Here is a 23,190-nt window from a genome sequence, read left to right as displayed (position 1 = left end):
CATCCCAAGACGACATTAGCTTTTTTCACAGCCATATCACATTGGCAGCTCATAGTCATCCTATGATCAACCAATACTCCAAGGTCCTTTTCCTCCTCCGTTACTTCTAGTTGATGCGTCCCTAGCTTATAACTAAAATTCTTGTTATTAATCCCTAAATGCATGACCTTACACTTCTCACTATTAAATTTCATCCTATTCCTATTACTCCAGTTTACAAGGTCATCCAGATCCTCCTGTAGGGTATCCCTGTCCTTCTCTAAATTAGCAATACCTCCCAGCTTTGTATCATCTGCAAACTTTATTAGCACACTCCCACTTTTTGTGCCCAGGTCAGTAATAAAAAGATTAAATAAGATTGGTCCCAAAACTGATCCTTGAGGAACTCCACTGGTAACCTCCCTCCAACTTGACAGTTCACCTTTCAGTAGGACCCGTTGTAGTCTCCCCTTTAACCAATTCCCTATCCACCTTTCAATTTTCCTATTGATGCCCATCTTATCCAATTTAACTAATAATTCCCCATGTGGCACAGTATCAAACGCCTTACTAAAATCTAAGTAAATTAGATCCACTGCGTTTCCTTTATCTAAAAAATCTGTTACTCTCTCAAAGAAGGAGATCAGGTTGGTTTGGCACGATCTACCTTTTGTAAAACCATGTTGTATTTTGTCCCATTTATCATTGACTTCAATGTCCTTAACTACCTTCTCCTTCAAAATTTTTTCCAAGACCTTGCATACTACAGATGTCAAACTAACAGGCCTATAATTACTTGGATCACTTTTTTTCCCTTTCTTAAAAATAGGAACTATGTTAGCAATTCTCCAATCATACGGTACAACCCCTGAGTTTACAGATTCATTAAAAATTCTTGCTAATGGGCTTGCAATTTCTTGTGCCAATTCTTTTAATATTCTTGGATGAAGATTATCTGGGCCCCCCGATTTAGTCCCATTAAGCTGTTTGAGTTTCGCTTCTACCTCAGATATGGTGATGTCTACCTCCATATCCTCATTCCCATTTATCATGCTACCATTATCCCTAAGATCCTCTTTAGTCTTATTAAAGACTGAGGCAAAGTATTTGTTTAGATATTGGGCCATGCCTAGATTATCCTTGACCTCCACTCCATCCTCAGTTTTTAGCGGTCCCACTTCTTCTTTCTTTGTTTTCTTCCTATTTATATGACTATAGAACCTTTTACTATTGGTTTTAATTCCCTTTGCAAGGTCCAACTTTTGGGTGATCATTTAGAAAGGAACCTGGAAACCTTTAAAGATTGTTCAATGTTAATCATGACATTAATTACTGTACAAGAGGTTTTAAGTATCATTCTCAAAAATCATGGCGTGCGAAAATAATTATCTGTAATTGTGAGGTTAGACATGCACTTTAAATAGCACCATGCAAACTTGTGGTAGTGATGGAAAACAGCTATCCTCTGATGACTGTTCTGTTGCCTGTATGAATTGGTTGTATGAATGCAGTGGACAGGGGTCAATACCACAAAATCATTACCACCACCTCCACAGACACCTACCCTTGACAGAGGCTGAACTGCTTAATCCCCTTCCTCTCCAAAGATACTTTCCTTCCAAATCAGAATTCAGGTACATTTGGAGGGGGAATGCTTGTTGGGTCTTGGTCTCTCCCTGCATTGTCAATCCAGCATATTTTTATTAATGGATGTAAGGTGGAAAGAAAATGGATTAAAGTAAGTAGCACAAGATTCATTTATGATGTATGACTAAGCCTTTGGCACATCAAAGGCAGGAGTTATGTTATCAAAATACCCATGGCCCATCAGCCCTTATGCAGCATTTAGTGCCCTTTATTACAGGCACCACTTAATAGCTACCTTTCATTCTAAACACCTTGAATTAGTTAGACACCACGTTTTGGAAAAAATGAGTCACCATGTGTGACTTGGATGTGTGACTTGGCTGCATAAAGTATTAGAAACTACAGCACTGCAGTGTATATCTCTGACTTGTTGGAAATCAGACTGTTAACTGCCAGGAAACAACTAATTTTCCATCTTTCCTATTTTTCTGATTCTGGTGAACGAAACCTGAGAATTCACAATGGCAAACATCCCGTCATTATCCCCTGTAGTCTCTGAAATATACTTGTGGCCATTATTTTTCATAGAATTCCTGCTCCTGCCTATGATTCATGAAGCCATAAAAACAGCTAACGAATGGGCAGTCACATCATTTAGAATGATGAAAAAAGAATCTCTGTGTCATTTCAGATATTGTTCTCTAGCCCTGCTGCACCTACAGCATGTAGGGTTTGTTGTCCCATGCCATTAATTACTGTTTATAACATCAATAATGTGCTTGCAACCAGTTATTACTGTATAAATGCTGTCTGATTTGTTAGCATTCATTATTAAAGGATTCTTACAATTGTTAACCTTCCATGCTATGGAGAAGTAACACTTTCAAAAGTGACCGAGGTATTTTGTAGCTAGATCCACAAAAGATCTTAAACTCAGCATTGCAATGAAGAATATTCGGCATCCTGCTGTCCAGTGGAATCCATACTTAGGCACCCAGGCTCCCTATACAATGCATGGGGAGAGTTAGGCACCTAAGAATGGGATCCACAAAAACCAGCATGCTGAGCTACGCTAGGCAATAGAAGAGGCCAAGCAGAGGGGTGTGCATTAAGCCTCACCCCAAAGGGATTTAGGTGTCTAAATCCACGTCAGAGGTATGGTGACAATACTTCCCGTTTTGGCCGGGACAGTCCCCTTTTTAGGGCCTGTCCCAGACATTCCGACTTTTTTGGCAAAAATGGGCATTTGTCCCGTATGCACTTAGCAAATGGAACAAATGCCCAGTTTTCCCAAAAAAGGGGGGTGTACTCCCCTGGGGGGGGGTTGGAATTGGCAGAAGAACATTCAGGTGGGCAAGTGGTGACAGGAGGTCCTGGCTGGCACGGGGCTCGGGCGGTCAGCTCCAACCCCTGCGGGCCAGCACGGGGCTCAGGTGAGTGGCGAAGCCAGGTGGCTTGGGCCAGTCCCATGTGGGATGTGGGAGGCTCGGGCCAGCTCTGCCTGGGGGGCTCAGGCAAGCAGCGATGCCGGGGGGCTCAGGCCAGCTGCATGGGGTGTCCCATTTTTGCTTTGGGAAATATGGTCACCCTACTCAGAGGGAGGTCCCTATCTCCACTTAGGACTCACAGCCATGAACACTGGAGTTAGGCGCCTGTGCTCTTTCTCCCAAAAACCAGAAGTGGTGGTAGCTGTACTCGTTTATAACCTTTCGCTCAGTAGTTAGCACGCTCAATCAGGATGTAGGAGACCTAGGTTCTAGTCCCCCATCCTGCCGGATGTGGAACAGGGAATTGAACTCATATCTCCCATCTTTCAGCCGACCAGTGGGTTCTGAGACATGCTGGGGTGGCCTCTCTCTCTCATTCTCTTCTGTTGAAGCCATGCCACTATCTGTCAATAATTAAATATTCATTGAGCTAGAAAGTGTGAGAGTGGCTGTATAGCGTGGTGGTTAGGACACTCAGCTGGCCTGTAGGAGAGTCAAATTTGAGTCCCGGCTCTAGTGTCTATTTAATTATTTATACAAAGTGGAACAGTTTCAACAGGAGAGATGGATGATGTGGTTCAAAGATCTAAATATTTGGGCTTAAACTCCTAAAGTGGCAATTAGGTGCCTAAATCCCTTTGTGGATCTAGCCCTGTAAGCCTAAATCTCATTGAAAGTCAATGGGACTTAAGAGCCAAAGTCTTTTCACTTAGATGGTTTTGAAAACTTTACTCCCAGTTTCCCAACATGGTAAGAGTAACTGAATGCTACAGTCCTCTAAATTGGAAAGGCTATTGTCCCAGTTAAGTGGCTAGAGTGACCAATTAAATGAAGAGGCTATTTAAAAAAAGTCTTAAAAGACTGATTAAAGATTCTGATAAATTCGTATCTGGATTTCAAATACCCACCATTTTAGAGATGTTTGGCTCTGGGTTCGGACCAATATATATAGCACAGCCACCTGCTCCTCCCCTGCCGCTCCGAATAAATTTTGAGGGTTTGTGGTACCAGATTTTTTTCTACTAAAAGTACAAACATATAAATGATACCTACCACACTTCATATTTTTCTTTAAAAAAAAATTTTATTTGGCAACTTCTGTGTTAAACGTCTAGAGCAGTGATTGTTAACTGTGGTCCACCGTTTGTTCAGGGAAAGCCCCGGCACGCTGGGCTGGTTTGTTTACCTGCCACATCCGCAGGTTTGGCCGATCGTGGCTCCCACTGGCCGCAGTTCGCCACTCCAGGCCAATGGGGGCTACAGGAAGGGTGGCCAGCACATCCCTCGGCTTGCGCTGCTTCCCGCACCCCCCATTGGCCTGGAGCAGCAAACCGTGGCCAGTGGGAGCCGAGATCGGCCAAACCCACGAACAAACTGGCCCCGCGCGCCAGGGGCTTTCCCTGAACAAATGGTGGACCACAGTTGCGAACCACTGCTCTAGAGCATAACATTTTAGACCTATTCATCACCTGGTTAAATACCACTTAACTCATCAGCACCCCCAGCCAAATACACTATTATTAAGGAGAATTTATGCGAATAATAATAGCCTGTTTAAACAGCAGTCATTACCATTCACTGTATCAAGTTTTGCTTTCGCTTGATGGACTTATTTTAGACTCTATGGCGGTGTAACTGAAACCAGAATCTGGTCAACTAAAACTCCTGGGAGTTTTGCCTGAGTAAGGCTACCAGATTTGGCCCCGTTGAATTACTCCATGAATTGATTCTGCTCAGTGTGTTTAATTTTTTTCATTGAGTATTTCTTCTCTTCCATTCTCTGCTCTGTTCCCCCCCATCTCCCCTAAGAACATAGCAAATCCAATAACAAATGAGTTAGAGCGCGTGTCTGAACCCACAATGTTAGTGCAAATTCTAAGTTAAGCAAAACAAATCAGCCCATCTCTAGCCTTTACACTTGATGTTCAGGAGCTTTAAGACCCAAGTCCTGAGTCTCTTCTCACAATCCATGGTGTAAGTCAGTAATGTAGCTGAAACTGATAAGAGTTATGCTGGCTTCACTGATCAACCCATACGTTTGGATAGTGGCACTGTTTCTTCACTGAGTTTAGAGGAACCATGAATGTGAGTACAGTCCTGTATAATAAATAACTAGTTTTAAAATTGGCACAATATCAGAATGGACATTTGCCCGAGAGCCATGCCCCATTATTTCCCTATTGGAAAGTGTCTCTACGTACTTTGTTACAGTACACTATATACATGACTCGTGGCAAAAGCACTTCACATGGGCAACCGAGGAAAGGTCCTGATGATAGTGATTATGAAATATGGTTTTGCCTTTTAATTTCACACTCTGCCTTCCTCAGAAAATATGGCTCCCCAAGCTCTTTGGGTAACAGAGTTTGTGGCATGTGGCTGCCCCCTCTGGTCTTTTGTTGTGCATGGAGGAGGTTGAGGCAGATGGCAGAAAATCAAGGGAGTCTCTGTTGCACAATATGGTAGGTCAAGGTCAGCCACAGGAGGGCTGAGATGCCACGTTTAGGATACCTGAGGACCCAGTGGAACTCTTATTTTCAGGCCTAAGGCTATGAGGCTTAAACCCCTGTATGCCTATAGTTGGCTAGTGCTAAACTGGGGGCAGGGTGTAAGGGAGTCTCAGAGGCACTGGTTTTGTTGGCATTCATATATGAAATCAAGACTAAATAAAGGAGAAAACCCAGTGCAATTACTAGCTCGCCCTGCACAATCCTACTGCCTCCTGTGAATATTTATAGCTCCTCTTGCAGGAACCAGCCCAGTGGGGAAATCCAGCAACCAATGTGGTGAGGTCTCACATAAACAAAACAGGCTTTAATTGCTCTGCAGGTGGGGGGCTGATGGGGCATGGGACAGACCTGTGGTAATTGAGGCTGTTCCACACATTTTGTGTTGAGCGAAAACCTGGTCTGCTAGCTGAGCCTGCTTTGGAACTTGCTGCCTTCGTCAGCAGGGCAGGAGGAGGGAGTGTTTTATATTGAATTTGAACTGGTTCCACATATGAATCGGGCTCGGTGTTTGTTGTTTGACTATGTATGGGGAAAATACCATTTCCAGGCATATTCCTATTTGGATGTGACTATGAACACAGCCAGTACATACGGTGGGCCAAATTCTCCTCTTGATTACATCAGTGTCCTCTAGATGCTTATCTGGCTACCATAACTATAGTATCTTAACGCCATTTGCATTGGCAGAAAAACTCATCTCCCTCTTCCCTTCAAGCACAGCCTAGGATTGAAGTGCCAGATCATCAGAATTTCAGGACATTGTCAGATCAACTTTTCCAGTCAGCCTCACCTCAGTCCCTGGAAAAATCATGGAGCAGGTCCTCAAGGAATCAATTCTGAAGCACTTAGAGGAGAGGAAAGTGATCAGGAACAGTCAGCATGGATTCACCAAGGGCAAGTCATGCCTGACTAATCTAATTGCCTTCTATGACAAGATAACTGGCTCTGTGGATGAGGGGAAAGCGGTGGACGTGTAGTTCCTTGACTTTAGCAAAGCTTTTGACACGGTCTCCCATAGTATTCTTGCCAGCAAGTTAAAGAAGTATGGGCTGGATGAATGGACCATAAGGTGGATAGAAGGATGGCTAGATAGTCGGGCTCAATGGGTAGTGATCAATGGCTCCATGTCTAATTGGCAGCCGGTATCAAGTGGAGTGCCCCAAGGGTCGGTCCTGTTCAATATCTTCCTAAATGATCCGGAGGATGGTGTGAATTGCACCCTCAGCAAGTTTACAGATGACACTAAACTGGGAGGAGAGGTAGATACGCTGGAGGGTAGGGATAGGATACAGAGGGCCCTAGACAAATTAGAGGATTGGGCCAAAAGAAATCTGATGAGGTTCAACAAGGACAAGTGCAGAGTCCTGCACTTAGACGGAAGAATCCCATGCACCGCTACAGACTAGGGACCGAATGGCTCGGCAGCAGTTCTGCAGAAAAGGACCTAGGGGTTACAGTGGACGAGAAGCTGGATATGAGTCAATAGTGTGCCCTTGTTGCCAAGAAGGCCAATGGCATTTTGGGATGTATATGTAGGGACATTGTCAGCAGATCGAGGGACATGATCATTCCCCTCTATTCGACAGTGGTGAGGCCTCATCTGGAGTACTGTGTCCAGTTTTGGGCCCCACACTACAAGAAGGATGTGGAAAAATTGGAGAGAGTCCAGCGGAGGACAACAAAAAAGATTAGGGGACTGGAACACATAACTTATGAGGAGAGTCTGAGGGAACTGGGATTGTTTAGTCTACGGAAGAGAAGAATGAGGGGGGATTTGATAGCTGCTTTCAACTACCTGAAAGGGGGTTCCAAAGAGGATGGATCTAGACTGTTCTCAGTGGTAGCTGATGACAGAAAAAGGAGTAATGGTCTCAAGTTGCAGTGGGGGAGGTTTAGGTTGGATATTAGGAAAAACTTTTTCACTATGAGGATGGTGAAACACTGGAATGCGTTACCTAGGGAGGTGGTGGAATCTCCTTCCTTAGATATTTTTAAGGTCAGGCTTGACAAAGCCCTGGCTGGGATGATTTAGTTGGGGATTGGTCCTGCTTTGAGCAGGGGGTTGGACTAGATGACCTCCTGAGGTCCCTTCCAACCCTGATATTCTATGACTCTATGATTCTTCAATCCCTCTCTCCCTCACATTCTCTTCATCCAAGCCCAGCCTTTCCCACTCGCAGACTCTCAGGCTGTTCCTTCCTCCCACAGACAGATTCTCCTTCCCAGCCCCTAGGGTAGACTCTTATTTTCCTCCCACTCCTAAGTCCTTGATCTTCCTGCCAATGGAGGCAGCCCAGCCCAACAGGCAGCTGGCTGGCACCACTTTGCCTGAGTACTATGCTGTTGCCTGATGCTCTGCCTCTGACTCACTGCTGCATCCAGGCCTCCTCCTTTGACTGTGGGGTCTGAATGTCAAGTTCTTGTCCTAATCCTCTCCTGTTTCCCTTAACATGGGCAAAGCAGATCTTTGGCTAACAGGTACCCGAGATGACACACTGCAGATTGTCCCATCTTAATGCATGTTCCTACTCTGAGAAGGGTTCAGGAAAAACTAACACCTTGTAACTCATCAGAACATGCCTGTCTCTCTCTCACCTCCTCCCCGCTCAACCCTCCCCCCCCCCCCCCCCGCCAGTTCCATCCATCAAAGCTCCAGCCCCTACATTTGAAACTCCTTGAACTACAGAATTCAGCTTCTACTCAGCTTTTCCATGACTTTTGGGTGGCACTGCTATTGTTTCAGCCACCTGATTACAGTGGCTTATTTTTGTAAGGTGCTGGCTACAATAACCATGTTTAACTCAAATCCATAGCAGAATTATCCACTATACCCCAGTCAGTGAGACCTGTGCAAGCCTTATTTCCTCTAGAGGGTTTGCACATGTGTCGCTGTGGTCCTGATTTGAAGACCCTGGGCTTTTCACGGGGGATTGCTTGAAGGAGCTTGTGGGACCTGGAGAAGCAGGCAGTTGGGTCTGGCATCATTAGTAGAAGGATTGTAGGGGAAGTAGGCAAGGGCAGAATTGTGAAGAACCGTGAAGGTGAACACAAGAATGCGTAGATACAAAACTGATAGGTACCTTACCTAAACCACGTAGAGAATTTGCAGGGAGGTCCAGTTAATAAGACTCCAGCACAGGAGTCAGGAAAGCTGGGTTGTGTTCCCATCTCTGCTACTGTTCTGCTGTGTGACCTTTGGCAAAATCACTTCCCCTGGCTGTGCCTCAGTTTCCGCACCTGTAAAAGGGAGCTCCTGGGACTTCTGCACTTTTGTAAAGTGCTTTGAGGGCTATGTGTGAAATGAGCTACATAAAAGAGCTGAGGAGTATTTATCTTCTACATGGAGTGATCAGACAGTTTTAAAAACTCTTGAGTCCTAGTACAGTTTAGCCTAGCAGCTCTCGGCATTTTTGTGTAACTCCTCTGATCATGGTGTGTGGCACTCACTCTACATTTGCTTATATTCATACCAATTCCAGAGATACAAGGAGACAACTAGAAAAATCCCTGTGTCTGTGTGAAATGAATATTTCAGGGATGTCTAATATCCCTTTACGTAAGTTTACTGCCTGCAAAATGATTTTAGATGTAACAGGATATCCCTGCACACATCTCAGTCATGTAAGATGCACTGAGGTTAGGAAAAGAACACTGTACCAGTTATCAATGAAATCTTCATTCAGTGTAAGCCAGGAGTGCTTTCTCATCTTGTGGTATGGCATACCAGGATAGCTCTCCTGTCTGTGGTTAGACTTTACCCTTCCAATGAACCTCAGCCCTATTTTCTAGGGGCTTGATCCAAATCTCACTGACGACAATGCAAATATTTCTGTTGACTTGAATGGGCTTTGAATCATGCTCTGGGCGTAGAAGAAAAGTGCCACCTTGACGCCTGTTCACTCCAAAGTTCTGCTTGTTGAGGCTGCCAGTTAGTTCAGAGTGGCAGTGATTTTTGAAACATTGACACTTGGAAAGGGACAGACAACCTCTGACTCACTTCTCAACGGCCACTGATCAGCCTTCCCATGATGTTAGCTTTTGCTTACTATTGGCCTGAGCTGGATTTAAGCTAGTGACCAGCTCTGTATCACAACCACTCACCTTAGACACCCAATCAGTCTGAAGTGCCCGCATTAGCCCTCAGAGCCCTTTTTAAGACTTGCACTTGTATCTGCCTTTCATCCAGGGTTCTCTAAATACTTTACTAGATGGCTTAGTATTAGCCCAGTTAGGTGACTTTCCTGTAATTATGTCACACATCAGGTCAGTGGCCAAAGCAGCAACAGAACCCAGGTCCCCTGCTGTAACCAACAGAGAATCCTGCCTCTGTAATTAGTGATCTGGAGTAATATACATGTGATTCTCATTCAGGGTCTCAGTCTCTGTGACAGCAAGAGCTGGCAGAGGTATAGAAGCAGCTCAGCCATACCGGGGTGTACTTTCTTTTATTATAGGGCACTATATGTTGATTTGCTTTGGAAAGCAATGCTGTTGGGAAGGGTATATAAAGGGCTGGATTAATCCACGGTGTGGAGGGGCAGTAGGGGTGGGGAGGAGGGTTGGAGAGCGAACCCACCCTGCACTCACTCTACAGCAGCTGTGTTCTTGTCCTGTGGGGCTGGGCCTTGCTCCCTGCTCCAGGTGTTGTGACCTTGCAGCGCCACTCAGATGATTCGGGTTGCCATGCTGGGGTGGAGTGTGGTGCTGTGGGTGGTTGGTGCCCCCTTGGTGGGGAAAGTAAGAGGAGGTTGGGGAGGTGGAGTAGGAGAATGATTTGGGGGGCCCCACACACATTTGGGCCTGAGGCACCTGCATAGTTTGCCTATGCGTTAATCTTGCCCTGCGTATATATGTATTAGTGACAGGCTTGAATCACACACGTCATAACTAGAGCTGGATAACCCAAAATTCATACGTGTTTATGTCCAGGGATTTGATTTGCCCCATTAGTGAGAGTTAGGACAGTCACAGGGTTCACAGCCAGATGTGACTACACAAAAGTTGAGGGTATGTTTGGATGTAGGGGTATAGTTCAGCCCTTCTTTAACATATAATGATAAATCTGAAATAGTGGCTGGACCAGTCAACAGAGGAAACATGCTACTGAATTCAGAGTGACTTGGAAGAGTTTGGCTTATGTGTGCACAGGAGCCTTACAGAATTCAGTGTTGCAAAATGCAGTGTAACAAGGCTGGAAACTAAAAAATAAACACATGGATTATAGTCACAGTGAGTATAATATATGGGAGGACACAGTTTAGGAACTATGGGGCAATTGTGGATGGGTTTGGCAGTGGCCACATATGCAAGCTTAGGTTTTCCCAACCATGAAATTCTAAACATGTGGCAGTTGTGTGTAGTGTACTCCACTAGTGAAATCTCATTTGAATATTTTATGCCTCACCAGTTACCAGGGTTTAAGGCCAACGTTTGAGAGGGAAAAGATTGCATGCAGAGGAAGGCAATTAAAATAATTCAAGGCTTCAAGGACCTGAAAGTCTTCCTGGATTTAGCCTGTGGATCTTAGAATAAGGGAGACTAGGGGAGATCTTAGAGAGGATGGATAAGATTCTAAAGACAAGGAAATGGATTGATGCCAGTAACAAGCTGTGTGACAAAGGAGGAGGCTGCCCCAAATAGGTCATGGTTTGTGCTTAAGTAGGGAATTACTCTATAGCAAGAACAATTCCTGGGAAGTTATTTGAATCAAAGATGTATTATTTGAATCAAAGATGTATTAAATACAGAATACACATTGCCATAGGTGGATACAAAAATAAATGAGAGCCACAAGGTGGGTGAGGTAATATCTTTTATTGGACCAACTTCTGTTGGTGAGAGAGAGAGAAGCTTTCGAGCTGCATAGAGCTCTTCTTCAGGTCTGGGAGAGGTACTCAGAGTGTCACAGCTAAATACAAGATTGATACAAGTTTAATATTAGTAGTTAGCACATATTCTAAGGGACCATTCATAGCTCTAGAGCAAGGCAGGGAAACCATTTCAGAATAAATTAGTAATTAGTGAACATGCACATAGGTCCATTTCTTTGCATACAAAATGTTACATCCAATGTTAAAGTAATTGCAACCCTGAGGTAACTAAATCGACTGGTAATATCAGTGTTAAAATCATCATCTTCCAAGGTTAACAGGAACAGAGCTGTGGGGGCTGTATGGTTCATCCTGGGAGTCGGCTGTCCCAGCTACTCACTGCTGTGAGTCCCTTGCAGTATGCTGTACTGCAGTAGGATATTTCACAACACTCTTCTCTGCAGTGACCTTTGAGGAAGGGCAGAGTAGATAAGTTGTAGCTCTCATTGCAGGACACCTTTCTTCTCCTCTCCCCTTCGAGCAGTACATTACATTTCCTTTCTGTTTCCTATTTGATTCAAGGGAGTATTTATTAAGTCTGGAAAACCTCTTTCAGGTTTGTATGGCTCAATAATAAGAAACTTAAGAACATGGCTGTCTTAAAACCAGTGATTTTACAGTGACAGCAACAAAAAAAGGAGATGTTTTAGCTTTGTAAACTACCATTATGCAGAGTCATCTGTGTCATAGAAACACTCAGCATCTGCCTGCTTTTGTCCACATCTCTCCTCCATGTATAGTTGAGGCCAATTTACTATGTGGGCTTCTTTAAGTTTATTTCCTTGCTTTATCTCTATTTTGTGTGTGTGTGCATGTGCGTGCATCTGATTTATTGCTGATGAAAAGTGCTAAATTGAAAACACTAGATTGAAACCAAAGTCCACTATCGACAGAACCTGCCACACTCTGTTTCACCTCATGTGCTTCCACCCTTCCCTGGAGGAACAGCCCTTTGGAGGCAAGATAGCAGTCCAGTCTCAGTAGCCCATTCAGTCCTCAGCCTCTTTTGAGGGGTCGTCCAGACAGAAAGTTAATGTGCAGCAAGCAAGGGTGTGAATTTACAGCCCATTAGCCACTCCACACTAAGGCCACGTCTACACTACAAAATTATGTTGGCCTAACTTACATTGGCATGAAGCCTCCACAGTTATTAAATTGCTTGTGTGTGTGTGTGTGTGTGTGTGCACTTGGCTTCTTGTGTCGGTAGTGTGCATCCTCACCAGTGTGGGGCATTCTGGGTGGCTCCTGAAAGCCGGTAACAGTCAATGTAAGCAATGCCGTGTCTACACTGACACTGTGTCGACTTATTTCAGAGTAGTAGCCGTGTTAGTCTGTATCAGCAAAAACAACAAGGAGTACTTGTGGCACCTTAGAGACTAACAAATTTATTTGGGCATAAGCTTTCGTGGGCTAAAACGACAAAGTGGGTTTTAACCCAGGAAAGCTTATGCCTAAATACATTTGTTAATCTCTAAGGTGTCACAAGTACTCCTCGTTGTTTTTGTGTCAACCTAATTACATTGACAAGGATACTATGCTGCTTGGGGAGGTAGTGTTAATTAATCGGCGTAGAGAGGCATTTATGGGAGCTAAATTTAAGTGAAGACACTTCCATAGGTAGGTCATAGAATATCAGGGTTGGAAGGGACCTCAGGAGGTCATCTAGTCCAACCCCCTGCTCAAAGCAGGACCAATCCCCAACTAAATCATCCCAGCCAGGGCTTTGTCAAGCCTGACCTTAAAAATATCTAAGGAAGGAGATTCCACCACCTCCCTAGGTAACGCATTCCAGTGTTTCACCACCTCCTAGTGAAAAAGTTTTTCCTAATATCCAACCTTAACCTCCTCCACTGCAACTTGAGACCATTACTCCTTCTTCTGTCATCAGCTGCCACTGAGAACAGTCTAGATCCATCCTCTTTGGGACCCCCTTTCAGGTAGTTGAAAGCAGTTATCAAATCCCCCCTCATTCTTCTCTTCTGAAGACTAAACATACCCAGTTCCCTCAGCCTCTCCTCATAAGTCATGTGTTCCAGTCCCCTAATCATTTTTGTTGCCCTCCGCTGGACTCTTTCCAATTTTTCCACATCCTTCTTGTAGTGTGGGGCCCAAAACTGGACACAGTACTCCAGATGAGGCCTCACCAATGTTGAATAGAGGGGAACGATCACGTCCCTCAATCTGCTGGCAATGCCCCTACCTATACATCCCAAAATGCCATTGGCCTTCTTGGCTACACTGTTGACTCATATCCAGCTTCTCGTCCACTGTAACCCCTAGGTCCTTTTGTGCCGAACTGCTGCCAAGCCATTCGGTCCCTAGTCTGTAGCGGTGCATTGGATTCTTCCGTCTAAGTGCAGGACTCTGCACTTGTCCTTGTTGAACCTCATCAGATTTCTTTTGACCCAATCCTCTAATTTGTCTAGGTCCCTCTGTATCCTATCCCTACCCTCCAGCGTATCTACCTCTCCTCCTAGTTTAGTGTAATCTGCAAACTTGCTGAGGGTGCAATCCACACCATCCTCCAGATCATTTATGAAGATACTGAACAAAACCGACCCCAGGACCGACCCTTGGGGCACTCCACTTGATACCGGCTGCCAACTAGACATGGAGCCATTGATCACTACCCATTGAGCCTGATAATCTAGCCATCTTTCTATCCATCTTATAGTCCATTCATCCAGCCCATACTTCTTTAACTTGCTGGCAAGAATACTGTGGGAGACCATGTCTAAAGCTTTGCTAAAGTCAAGGAACAACATGTCTACCGCTTTCCCCTCATCCACAGAGCCAGTTATTTCGTCATAGAAGGCAATTAGATTAGTCAGGCATGACTTGCCCTTGGTGAATCCATGCTGACTGTTCCTGATCACTTTCCTCTCCTCTAAGTGCTTCAGAATTGATTCCTTGAGGACCTGCTCTATGATTTTTCCAGGTCAACGCAAAGCAGCTTATGTCAACCTAACTGTATAGTGTAGACTAGGCCTAACTCCCTGGGTGGATACTCTGTGCACAAACAATGCCCCCGGGCAATTTAGCTTAGTATAGTTTAAAGTGTATTAAGCTAAAGTGCACAAAGGCACTTTTAGTAAGAGTGTCCACAGAGGGAGTTAGTACAGAGTAGCTAGTGTGCTAAAAATTCACACTCTATTTTGCTGCACACTAACTTCCTGTGTAGATAAGTCCTGAGATTGCCTGCAGGGTTGCCCGTTAGGAGCAGTGGTGCTGACATTGGGATGCAAGTTGGACTGAACCAGCAATTTCATTTGATACAGGCTGCTGAAGAGCCCTCAGAGAGCGACAAGCCTTGGTTACTAACTCAGGCTTGCACGGTGATTTTTAAAAGCCTAGGCTTCCAGACTTTCCACTGTGGCCTTTTGTATATCAGGTCAGAAAACACACACACTGTTCTCTGTAAACATGGTTTCAAGCAGTTCCTTTCTGTGCAATTGCTGCTGTCTTAGTACTTAGTGTTCTGAGCGATCTTTCCTGGATGCTATAAGTTGCTATGGATTGTTCTGTCAATCAATAGAATATTTGAGACCCAACCGTGAGGATATAAGATGCATCCCTGTTGGGATGATGACTAAAATTCATCAAGAAGAGAATAAGTTTCCGACTGGAGTATACAATCGCAGAGCGTGATCTAGTTGGGCCTTCAAGCTTCAGGGGACTGAGTGGGGAGGAGGATGGGGAATGTCAGGATGAGTGAGACAGGAGGTTTTTTTTCTCTCCAGCACAGTATTTCTCTGCATCGTCGTCATATGTTTGCATCATTTAATTTCATGCCCCACATATTTGACAGAGTCTGATCAGCAGCGAGTTGTTATTTTGGAAACCTGTGTTTCATAAACACCTTTCTTGTTTTCCCATGGTTTTTATTCAATGTCCTTCTAAACAACCACCTGTGATCCTACTCCCCCATGTAGAAATATGCCAGATGTGATAACTATAATTATTAATGAAATCCTAATAGTTTACACTTGTATACAGCTTTCATCCAGGTTCTTAAGATGCTTTATCAGATGCTAATTATCATCAGTTACACACTAGACTAGCAGTTATGTGACCTCTTTGTGGTCACACGGCAAGTCAGCAGCCACAGCAGCAACATAACCTGGGTCCCCTGCTCTAATCAACAGATAATGCTGCCTCCAGAATTAGTGATCTCTAAAAATATACAAGCGATGGTCCCTGGGACAAGCAGGAGCTAGCAGAGGTGCAGAAACCGCTTAGTTATTCAGGGATATACTTTCTCTCATTATATCTCCACTTCCACATTGTAATCCTTTGTACTTCTGCAGCAGTATCCTGTGACATTGCATTCAATATGATTTTATGAAAGTATGCTGATGAGTGTAAATATAATGTAACTAAAATATGCTTCATGCAAAAGGTCTCTTGTAAGGTATCATTACAAAGCTAATAATCTACTGAGTGTGGTCATCCTATTTGTATAAATGTATCACCCTTGCATCTGAAACTAGAGATATGAAATATAACTCTGAGGGCCTATTGTAGTTATGCAAAGTGTGGGCCATTGATGGTGGTTTGGAATCTTGATGGCTCCCATCAACCAGGACAATAGACTGTGGATGGCTCTGTTTGCAGGCAGGTCTTCCTGTGAGTCAGGCTGGGAGAAATGAGGGCTTGGGGTCTCACAGGACATGTGATCGTGTCACCTGACCTGGAATCCATCGTTAACCTGGGGTTTTTCCATTGAGAAGGAGGGGTGGGAACCAATGTTCCCTCTCATTTTTAACAGGTTGCGTGCGCAAAAAATTTCTTCTGTGCCACCGCCGAAGCAAAAGAAAAAAGAAAAAAAAGCCAAAGCCAGAGTGTATGCGGTGTTTCGCCGTGTGCATGGGGTTTAAGATCTGTGTGCGCGCACACAGCTTAAAGGGAACAGTGGTGGGAACCCAAAGGGACAAAGGATTTCTGCCTTATGCAAAAGATACATAAGTGAGTGGAACAGAACAAGGAAGAGGCCATCATGAGAAATCCCCTAGCTACCACCTGAGCCAGAACAAGAGCTGTACCAGGGGAAAGGATTGTGACCAGACTAGGAAGGCATCCAGTCTGTGAAAGAAACTTATTGAAACATCTCTAAGGGTGAGATTTTATCTGTATTCAGTTTTATTAATGTACTAGACTTAGCCTTGAATGTTTTATTTCATTTTGTTTGGTAATTCACTTTGTTCTGTCTGTTACTACTTGGAACCACTTAAATCCTACTTTCTGTATGTAATAAAATCACTTTTTACTTATTAATTAACCGAGAGTGTGTATTAATACCTGGGAGGGCAAACAGCTGTGCATCTCTCTCTATCACTGTTACAGAGGGTGAACAATTTTTTAGTTTACCTTGTATAAGCTTTATACAGGGTAAAATGGATTTATTTGGGGTTTGGACCCCATTGGGAGTTGGGCATCTGAGTGTTAAAGCCTGGCACACTTCCTAAGTTGCTTTAAATTAAGCCTACAGCTGTCAGGGGACGTGGTTCAGACCTGGGTCTGGGTTTGCAGCAGGCTAGCGGGTCTGGCTCAAACCAGGCAGGGCACTGAAGTCCTAAGCTGACAGGGCAGGAAAGCAAGGGCAGAAGTAGTCTTGGAACATCAGTTGGCTTCCCCTAGGGGGTTTCTGTGATCCAACCCGTCACAATATCCATTCAAGGACCTTGCAGTTGTTTTAGAAATATGGGAGTGAATTTCACCTTAGTGCAAAGGGCCAGCCAAGATTCCTATGCACCCGAGTCACCGCTTAAGCATTTAAGGTGGTGTTATGTAATGCAAGTTGCCTTATGTGTGCCCAATGTACTATGGATAAAGTTTAGTCTCTGATCACTCAGTGCCATGTGCTAGTCACCACTATCTGCTGCTGCATGAAGCAGAGAAATATCAGTTATCATTCACGGACAGATCCTGCTCCTATCAAAGTTAGTGGGATAGGTCTCATCCTGGGAGCAGAATCCGTCCTTTCAGAAATTTCAGTTTTGCTTTAGGAAGCTGTGACGTAGACTTTCCCTAGTAGTGGACACAGTGGTTCTTAGTGAACATCTATGAAATAGGACGACTTGCTATCAATCCACTTATCAAAGCTGCTCTCAGTTTTTTTGCAACAGTTTTTTTGGCAGGTCAGGCCAAACAAATAAATACTGAGCAAAGGAAGCCCAGCCTGTACCTAGTGCATTGTAATCGATAAGTTTTAAAACAAATCAAAGCAGCTCCTGGGAGCTCTTGTCTGTACACTGCTACTTTTAGAATAGTAACTGGTGGCATTTTGGTTGCTCATATCAATTTGCTGGTATAAACTCAGGTTGGTTATCTGATGCTTCGGCTGAGGTGTTAGATGCTGCTCAGATGCACTGTTCCCTTCTCTTAGTGCTGATGCAGATACAGTAACTACCTTCCTTTATTTTGCTAGCCTTTGTGTTTGGAAAAAGCATGTAAGTAAAGTCAGAGATTTTTTTTTATAAGGCCAGAAGGGACCATTAGATTGTCTAGTCTGACCTCCTGCATATCACAGACTATATAGAATTTCACCCAGTTACCCCTGCATTGAGCCCAGTAACTTCTGTTTGACTGAACCATATCTTCCTGAAAGGCATCCAGTCTTGATTAGAAGTCATTAAGAGCTGGAGGATCCACCACTGCCCTTGGTAGTTTGTTCCAATGGTTAAATCACTCACTATAAAAATGTGAATTAGTCTGGCTGTAGCTTCCAGCCACTAGTTCTTGTTATGCCTTTCTCCACTAGCTGGAAAAGCCCTTTAGTGCCTGGTATTTGAGATGTAGAATGATGGAGTGAGACTAGAGGCCTTTTCCTTTTATGTATTTATTGACATCCTCATTCTAGTTCAGCACCTTACAAATGTTGTCTGAGCCACTTTCATGAAGCTTGTGAAGTAGGCAGTATTATCTCCATTTCACAGACAGGGACACTGATCATGGAGGACAACATGGTGTGTGTTTGTCTGCATGATGGAGGTGCACAGGATTTGTCTATAGAGGGACAGAACCTGTCTGCGAAAATGGTGAATGGGATGTGTGGGAGGGCTGAGGTCTGTTAGCGGAGGATGCCTGGACGCATTTTGTAATGAATTGTGTAGGATGAGGTTTCTTTAAAGCAACCATAACTGTTTTTTAACCAAGGTAGTTTGGCGAGGGGGGGGGGCAATATCCTTCTCATCTAAACTGTCGGCACTATGGTATCTACACACTGTGCTGTCACTGTCCTGGTCCTGTCATAATGTTGTGTCATCAAGTAGTGCTGAAACATCAATGTATTGTCTAGCTCAGAATAAATACAGGGTCCATTTTTTCATCTCTTCCAGTTAACAGGAAGTGGAACGGATGTGTTGTAATCAGGACTCTCCCATGAAGTCCAGGGTGGGGTGGAATACTCTAGGAGAAAAAGATGGATTTGGTTGGATTAGAAGGAGATGACTATGCAAGAGAGGAGAGGGAACAGGAAAGTTCAAGAGAGGAAGGATGGCCAGGGGTTAACATGAGTTTATGACCCTGCTCTCCCATAAACTTCCTGTGTAACCTGGGACAAGTCAGTCTTTTTGTGCAGCAGTTCCTCATCTGTCAAATGGGAATGATAGCAATACCCAACCTCACAGAGGTGTTGTGAGGATACATACATCAGACTGTGTGGTGCTCAGATACTGCAGTTATGGGGACCAGGTAAGTACCTAAGATAAAATAAGTACCTAAGATAAAATAAATCACACATGGATATGCATCCAGGCATTTTGGGGCTTATCAGAATGAATCCTCTGAACCTTTTGAGATTCACACTGCACTAATAGCCCAGGATAAATGCAGAACTAATTAAACCATTCAAGCTCTCTCTTGCTGTCAAGTATCTCCCTAATTCTCACTGAACAATCCTCAGCAATTGATCTAACAGAACATCTATTCAAGAGAATGGAATGCAAGGACATACTTGCTGTATCCAGCCATTTCTGGATGTTCTGAGCCAGGGAATTGTGCTGACACACACACGGTAGAGCAGGCTTGTCACTTACCCTGCTTACACATGTCCAATACCACAATCAGGTGGACGCGCCAGTGAAGAAAGTTTTGTCACTCTGTATCAGAACTTGAAGCTATTTCTCTTTCCTGTTGTTTTTTAAATGATAGTTCTGCTCAAGTTGAATGTCACTGCAGCTGAAGGAGTACTTGTGGCACCTTAGAGACTAAAACAATCAGGGGTTCCCATTGATTATAGTGATTTCTGCTGGAAGGTACAGAGCTTGATCATCTATGGCCTTCATTGAGAGAGCCAGAAAGTTGGTAATAAGCACCCATGCCTTCCCTAGCCCTCTTGCTAGTATAACAGGTCTTATGAGCATTTTTATTGTGAACTTCTCTTTTCTTTGAAGAGTTTTTAACTCAAAACGTAAACCGTCCAGCCCTCCTCCACCCAGAGAGGATAAAAATAAAAGTTGACTGTTTGGGAGATGCTTTCCAGTCACTTAGCTCAAAAATGTAGCACTAGTTTAGGGCTTGATTTTCAGAGGTGGTGAGCCATTGACTTCAAGTAGCATTGTGGTTCTCTGTACTTCCAAAAAATCAGTCCCTCGTGGTCTTTGCCTGAGGCAAACTGGAAAAAAAAAAAAAAAAAAAAAAAAAGTCTGCTCGTCACATCACAGAGCCACACCAGATAAATGGTTCCTACATATTCTGCTGGCCAGGCAGCTGCCGATTCTGCTGATCTGATGGAGCCACTGCGGCAAAACTGGCTGTGTTCTTCCTAATGGAATTTTACAAACTCTTGATCCATATTGAGGGCTGATGTTGTATATTTATTTAAATACAAACAAATCCAGCTTTGAATGTAAATGACAAAGTCAGCGAGGGTTGGAATAAAAACAAAAACGCACAGTGGGGTGATCTGCTCAGTTACGGCCTCTTTCATCAGGAAAATCAGGTGCCAGAGAGTCCTGCTTTCCCTGTTATCTTTTGAGTTTGGGGATGAGACAGGGCAGGTGACTGGAGAAATTTAAGGCAACTGCTCTATATAATTTTGGAAAATTTCCATAGAAAAGCCAAGGTACTAGACAGCCATTCCTGCACACCAAATTAAGACTTAAAAGCTTATCTTCTTCAGTGCTCTCTTATCAATATTATAACGCTTGAGCTATGATGCCGTTTCTCTGGACAATTTACTGGAGCAACAAAGGATTTTTCAGATACTTCCGGAGAGCAGAATACCTATAGCCACACATGTATTGCTGTAGGATGTCCTACAGCATGATAGATTTGGGTTAATACGCCACTGATACTGAACTTCCTGAATATGTAGGTTTTAAGGCAGATCATTACTTTGTCTTTTATATGAATGTGGTTTTTCATTCCTGAATGTAGGTCTGATCTCTCTCTCACACGGACATCTATGGCAATCTTTCCATGATGTCACTGGAAGCTGGACCAACCCAATATGTGCACATTATGATGAGTCAGAGCCTGCAGGATGCTGACTACTCTGCACTTTCATCAACTTCAGTGGGAGTGTCGGATGCTTTAGCTCTGCTCAGTAGTGGACTTTGTGTACCTAATTTCACCTCTCATAAGTCAGGGGGTGGAATTAAGCCCCCAAAAGTTTACTGGGTTTAGCATTCAATGATGAGTGTCCTTGGCTATTCTTTCTGCCTGTGTGTGTGTGTGTGTGTAGGTTCTTTAATCAGCACATTCTGCTTACAGTTTTTTGGGGGTCTCGCTCTCACTTAAGGCAATCATCTCAACTTTGTATAATTAATGTTATAGCCCTTTCAGTTAAATGGTTAGTCTCTTTAGTGTCTTAAATTTAGGGTTAATGCAAATTAAATGTATGCTTTAGAAATTGTTTGGGATTGCTTAAGCAATAATCCCAGAGAATGTTGGCATACTGTGGGGGCCATGCAGGTACTCATAGCAGTGCCGCTGATATGAAGGTATACATTGTCCCCAAATGTGAAATAGTTATTGGTGAGGACAAAGTCACAAAGTTCAGCCACCAGGTTTGCCGTGACATTATCGGGGATACTGTTCCTGACGGCTTGTAGTCCATCTGAAAACACCATCCTAGCCACTATGGATGTAGAAGCCCTCTACTTCAACATTCCACACAAAGATGGACTACAAGCCGTCAGGAACATATCCCCGATAATGTCATGGCAAACCTGGTGGCTGAACTTTGTGACTTTGTCCTCACCCATAACTATTTCACATTTGGGGACAATGTATACCTTCAAATCAGCGGCACTGCTATGGGTACCCGCATGGCCCCCACAATATGCCAACATTTTTATGGCTGACTTAGAACAATGCTTCCTCAGTTCTCGTCCCCTAATGCCCCTACTCTAATTGCGCTACATTGTTGACATCTTCATCATCTGGACTTATGGAAAAAAGCCTTTGAGGAATTCCACCATGATTTCAACAATTTCCATCTCACCAGCAACCTCAGCCTGGACCAGTCCACACAAGAGATCCACTTCCTGGACACTACAGTGCTAATAAGTGATGGTCACATAAACACCACCCTATACCAGAAACCTACTGACCGCTATACTTACCTACATGCCTCCAGCTTTCATCCAGACCACACCACACGATCCATTGTCTACAGCCAAGCTCTGCGATACAACCACATTTGCTCTAACCCCTCAGACAGACAGAGACAAACACCTACAAGATCTCTATCAAGCTTTCTTACAACTACAATACCCACCTGCTGAAGTGAAGAAACAGATTGACAGAGCCAGAAGAGTACCCAGGAGTCACCTACTACAGGACAGGCCCAACAAAGAAAATAACAGAACGCCACTAGCCGTCACCTTCAGCTCCCAACTAAAACCTCTCCAGCGCATCATCAAGGATCTACAACCTATCCTGAAGGACGCCCCATCACTCTCACAGATCTTGGGAGACAGGCCAGTCCGTGCTTACAGACAGCCCCCAACCTGAAGCAAATACTCACCAGCAACCACACACCACAACCACTAACCCAGGAACCTATCCTTGCAACAAAGCCCGTTGCCAACTGTGTCCACATATCTATTCAGGGGACACCATCATAGGGCCTAATCATATCAGCCACACAATCAGAGGCTTTTTCACCTGCACATCTACCAATGTGAAATATGCCATCATGTGCCAGCAATGCCCCTCTGCCATGTACATTGGCCAAACTGGACAGTCTCTACGTAAAAGAATAAATGGACACAAATCAAACATTCAAAAACTAATTGGAGAACAATTCAATCTCTCTGGTCACTCAATTACGGACCTAAAAGTGGCAATTCAACAAAAAAAGCTTCAAAAACAGACTGCAATGAGAGACTGCTGAATTGAAATTCATTTGCAAACTGGATACAATTAACTTAAGCTTGAATAAAGACTGGGAGTGGATGTGTCATTACACAGAGTAAAACTATTTCCCCATGTTTATCCCCCCCAGCCCCACACACACACTGTTCCTCACACGTTCTTGTCAACTGCTGGACATGGCCCACCTTGATTATCACTACAAAAGGTCCCGTCCCCCCGCTGCTCGTTGCTCACCTTACCTGATCACTCTCGTTACAGTGTGTATGGTAACTCCCATTGTTTCATGTTCTCTGTGTATATAATCTCCCCACTGTATTTTCCACTGAATGCTTCTGATGAAGTGAGCTGTAGCTCGTGAAAGCTTATGCTCAAATAGATTTGTTAATCTCTAAGGTGCCACAAGTCCTCCTTTTCTTTTTGCGGATACAGACTAAC

General features: G+C 44.0%; 1 protein-coding gene across 3 annotated transcripts in view; it reads left to right on the top strand.

The window, feature by feature from the left end:
• The window catches only part of CAMK1D (calcium/calmodulin dependent protein kinase ID), a 369,044-nt gene that overhangs the window by 200,171 nt on the left and 145,683 nt on the right, over nt 1-23,190 (top strand). The gene's annotated exons all lie outside the window — the stretch shown is intronic.

This window comes from Lepidochelys olivacea, assembly GCF_965140295.1.
Source record: "Lepidochelys olivacea isolate rLepOli2 genome assembly, chromosome: 1".
NCBI lineage: Eukaryota > Metazoa > Chordata > Testudines > Cheloniidae > Lepidochelys > Lepidochelys olivacea.
The sequence above is the reverse complement of the archived record's forward strand: the minus strand, read 5'-3'. Positions and strand labels throughout refer to the sequence as shown.